The sequence below is a fragment of the Populus nigra genome, chromosome 2 (genome assembly GCF_951802175.1).
Source record: "Populus nigra chromosome 2, ddPopNigr1.1, whole genome shotgun sequence".
In the NCBI taxonomy this organism is placed as follows: Eukaryota; Viridiplantae; Streptophyta; class Magnoliopsida; order Malpighiales; family Salicaceae; genus Populus; species Populus nigra.
The window spans coordinates 8,564,384-8,569,383 of record NC_084853.1 but is presented as its reverse complement, the minus strand read 5'-3'; positions in this window follow the sequence as shown (position 1 = coordinate 8,569,383).

The following is a 5,000-nucleotide window of genomic DNA, read 5'->3' as shown; positions in this document are numbered from 1 at the left end:
AGGCCCCCCACCTTAGTCCGAGTTTAGCAACAGCCCACATATCCCCCGCGGCAGGCCTATGGGCGCCAGGCCAGCGCGCCCCATGGCCAGTCAGGGGGCACCCCCCTAAAGAGCAATAAGTGTCATTGAAGCTCTGGCAGGGGGAGACACTACTAGGTCCCAGCTGTCACCCCCCCTCTAAAAAATTCATTTCTTGGTATTTTGAGCTGAAATTTTGCACAGAGGTTGGCAAAAATCCAATCCAACTTTATTAATTTTTCCAGAATTTTTCGAGGTCGGGAAGTATTTTTTTTTATTTTCCTACCATTAAAAATCGAGGAAATCGGAAAAAATAGGAACCGGCTCGGAATGACCCCAAATTCAGTGGGCAGCCTCATAAAAATATGGCTGATTTTACTGGATTGATTTCATGTGGAAAGCACGACGTTTTGTTGTAGGAATGCGGGAACCCCGGCGGCTCGCCTGCCGCGGCCAGCGACGTCGGGCTGGCCCCTGCAGCGCCTAGCCTCTCCCACGCGGGGGGCAGGCCAGAGCGCGGGGGGCCAGGGCCCGAAGGCAGCCCCCCCGCGGGCGAGAGAGCAAGCCAGCAGGGGCTGTCGCCTGCCGCGGCCAGCGACGTCGGGCTGGCCCCTGCCGCGGCCAGCGATGTCGGGCTGTCGCCTGCCGCGGCCAGCGACGTCGGGCTGGCCCCTGCCGCGGCCAGCGATGTCGGGCTGTCGCCTGCCGCGGCCAGCGACGTCGGGCTGGCCCCTGCAGCGCCTAGCCTCTCCCACGCAGGGGGCAGGCCAGAACGCGGGGGGCCAGGGCCCGAAGGCAGCCCCCCCGCGGGCGAGAGAGCAAGCCAGCAGGGGCTGTCCGCGCGTCGCGCAGCGCGGCATGGCTGCGGGGGCCGCGCGCGCGCGCCCAAGCGCCCAAGGGCCCCCAAGGGCCCCAGGCCCTCAGGCCCCAGCGCCCCAGCGCCCAGCGCGGGCGGGCGCGCGCGCGCGTGTGGTCTTTGAGGGGCGCCGGCCTGGTGGCTCCCTAAAGAGCAATAAGTGTCATTGCAGCTCTGGCAGGGGGAGACACTACTAGGTCCCAGCTGTCACCCCCCCTCTAAAAAATTCATTTCTTGGTATTTTGAGCTGAAATTTTGCACAGAGGTTGGCAAAAATCCAATCCACCTTCATTAATTTTCCCAGAATTTTTCGAGGTCGGGAAGTATTTGTTTTAATTTTCCTACCATTAGAAATCGAGTAAATCCGCAAAACTAGGAACCGGCCCGGAATGACCCCAAATTCAGTGGGCAGCCTCATAAAAATATGGCTGATTTTACTGGATTGGTTTCATGTGGAAAGCACGACGTTTTCTTGTAGGAATGCGGGAACCCCGGCAGCTCGCCTGCCGCGGCCAGCGACGTCGGGGACGCTGGCCTGCGCTGTCGAGCCCGCGAGGGCTGTCTCCGCGGCAGGCCCCCCCTGAACGGGGCACGACAGGCCACCGCGCTGGCTCGTCCAGCGTCGACAGTCCCTCGTCCAGGTTTCAGATCGCGCCAAGTCGAACCCATGACCTGCTCAAGCCATCGTGCGCTGCCGAATTCGCATCTGCGTGTAGGCTGCCATTCCACGCGGCAGCCCCTGTTTTCGTCAGCGTGCCCCCCTGACGAATTTTCCTGCCTGGCCCAGTCCAGCGTCCAGCCCCTGTTCGTCGAAAAATCTGCGCTGCCGATTTTCCACGCGGCAGCCCCTCTTTTCGTCAGCGTGCCCCCCTGACGAATTTTCCTGCCTGGCCCGGCCGGTCCAGCCCCTGTTCGTCGAAAAATCTGCGCTGCCGATTTTCCACTCCGCAGCCCCTGTTTTCGTCAGCGTGCCCCCCTGACGAATTTTCCTGCCTGGCCCGGCCGGTCCAGCATCCAGCCCCTGTTCGTCGAAAAATCTGCGCTGCCGATTTTCCACGCGGCAGCCCCTGTTTTCCTCAGCGTGCCCCCCTGACGAATGTTCGTCGAAAAATCTGCGCTGCCGATTTTCCACGCGGCAGCCCCTCTTTTCGTCAGCGTGCCCCCCTGACGAATGTTCGTCGAAAAATCTGCGCTGCCGATTTTCCACGCGGCAGCCCCTCTTTTCGTCAGCGTGCCCCCTGACGAATTTTCCTGCCTGGCCCAGTCCAGCGTCCAGCCCCTGTTCGTCGAAAAATCTGCGCTGCCGATTTTCCACGCGGCAGCCCCTCTTTTCGTCAGCGTGCCCCCCTGACGAATTTTCCTGCCTGGCCCGGCCAGTCCAGCCCCTGTTCGTCGAAAAATCTGCGCTGCCGATTTTCCACGCGGCAGCCCCTCTTTTCGTCAGCGTGCCCCCCTGACGAATTTTCCTGCCTGGCCCGGCCGGTCCAGCCCCTGTTCGTCGAAAAATCTGCGCTGCCGATTTTCCACTCCGCAGCCCCTGTTTTCGTCAGCGTGGCCCCCTGACGAATTTTCCTGCCTGGCCCGGCCAGTCCAGCGCCCAGCCCCTGTTCGTCGAAAAATCTGCGCTGCCGATTTTCCCCGACGAACCTGCAGCTGCACAAATCCGCGCCGCCACTGCCCCATTGTCTGGACCAACAGTCTTTTCCATCAAGCCCTGGACTATAAATCGTCCAGACTCATCGCCAGCACCCGCTGCCGATTCTGCCGACTTTGCCGATTTCGTCGGCGCTGCCGATTCCAACACTGCACCCACCGTGTCTAAACCAGCGCTGTTTCGTCAGCGTGTCCCCTTGATGAATTTCCCTGCCTGGCCTGGACAGTCCATCTTCCAGCCCATGTTCATCGAAAAATCTGCGCTGCCGATTTCCCCGACGAACCTGCAGCTGCACAAATCTGCGCTGCCGATTTCCCCCCCTGTCGGCATGGCTGCCGCTGCCCCGATGTCCAGACCAACAGTCTTTTTTGTCGACTTTGCCGATTTTGTTCGCGCTGCCGATTCCAACACTACCCCCTGCATCCAAACCAGCATTGTTTCGTCAGCTCTTCCCCTGACGATTTTAGCCCTGTAACAAACAGTAGGCCTCCAATCCCGCCAACGGGAGCCAAGTTGATAGGGAAGAGAATTGAATGACGCGCCTGGTCCTCGCACCCCGCCACCCGAGGGGCCTTTTTCCCGGCAGCCTCTGAAAAACTCTAGCTTTCACGGTCCTCGCCGCCCCTCACCACCATGGCAGGCCTCTAATCCCACCCATCAGCAGTTGTAGCCGATAGGGCAGTGATTTGAATGACGCGTCGCGGGCCGCCGGGTCATCTCACCCGGCCATTAATTGGAGCGTTTTTGGCTGGCCGAGGATGGGGGGATGGATCTCTTCTTCCGAAAAAGCAAACAGTACATCGGGAGTTATGTTGACGGGGCATGGAATTGAATGACCCGTCACGGGCCGCCGGGTCATCTCACCCGGCCATCCCGGGGAGCGTTTTTCCCGGCAGCATCGGGGAAACTCTTGCTTTCACTGCCCGCTGCCCAAGTCCCCACTCGCATCGGCCCCCCGCGCCAACAAGCCAACGCTGCCGAATCGGCAGACACTGCTGCCGAATCTGCCGACACTGCCCCGCGGGCTGCCACTGCCCCAGTGTCTAAACCAGCGGTCTTTCTCGTCGAGCGTTGGACTATCCAGCCCGTCCAGACCCATCGCCAGCACCCGCTGCCGATTCTGCCGACTTTGCCGATTTCGTCGGCGCTGCCGATTCCACCACTGCCCGCCGTGCCTGAACCAGCGCTGTTTCGTCAGCGTGTCCCCTCGATGAATTTTCCTGCATGGCCCGGCCAGTCCAGCGTCCAGCCCGTGTTCGTCGAAAAATCTGCGCTGCCGATTCTGCCGACTTTGCCGATTTCGTCGGCGCTGCCGATTCCAACACTGCCCGCCGTGCCTGAACCAGCGCTGTTTCGTCAGCGTGTCCCCTCGACAAATTTTCCTGCCTGGCCTGGACAGTCCATCGCCCAGCCCATGTTCGTCGCAAAATCTGCGCTGCCGATTTTCCCCGACGAACCTGCAGCCGCACAAATCTGCGCTGCCGAATCTGCCGACACTGTCCCGCGGGCTGCCACTGCCCCAGTGTCTAAACCAGCAGTCTTTCTCGTCGAGCCTTGGACTATCCAGCCCGTCCAGACCCATCGCCAGCACCCGCTGCCGATTCTGCCGACTTTGCCGATTTCGTCGGCGCTGCCGATTCCACCACTGCCCGCCGTGCCTGAACCAGCGCTGTTTCGTCAGCGTGTCCCCTCGATGAATTTTCCTGCATGGCCCGGCCAGTCCAGCGTCCAGCCCATGTTCGTCGAAAAATCTGCGCTGCCGATTCTGCCGACTTTGCCGATTTCGTCGGCGCTGCCGATTCCAACACTGCCCGCCGTGCCTGAACCAGCGCTGTTTCGTCAGCGTGTCCCCTCGACAAATTTTCCTGCCTGGCCTGGACAGTCCATCGCCCAGCCCATGTTCGTCGCAAAATCTGCGCTGCCGATTTTCCCCGACGAACCTGCAGCCGCACAAATCTGCGCTGCCGAATCTGCCGACACTGTCCCGCGGGCTGCCACTGCCCCAGTGTCTCAACCTGCGGTCTTTCTCGTCGAGCCTTGGACTATCCAGCCCGTCCAGACCCATCGCCAGCACCCGCTGCCGATTCTGCCGACTTTGCCGATTTCGTCGGCGCTGCCGATTCCACCACTGCCCGCCGTGCCTGAACCAGCGCTGTTTCGTCAGCGTGTCCCCTCGATGAATTTTCCTGCATGGCCCGGCCAGTCCAGCGTCCAGCCCATGTTCGTCGAAAAATCTGCGCTGCCGATTCTGCCGACTTTGCCGATTTCGTCGGCGCTGCCGATTCCAACACTGCCCGCCGTGCCTGAACCAGCGCTGTTTCGTCAGCGTGTCCCCTCGACAAATTTTCCTGCCTGGCCTGGACAGTCCATCGTCCAGCCCATGTTCGTCGAAAAATCTGCGCTGCCGATTTTCCCCGACGAACCTGCAGCCGCACAAATCTGCGCTGCCGAATCTGCCAACACTGTCCCGCG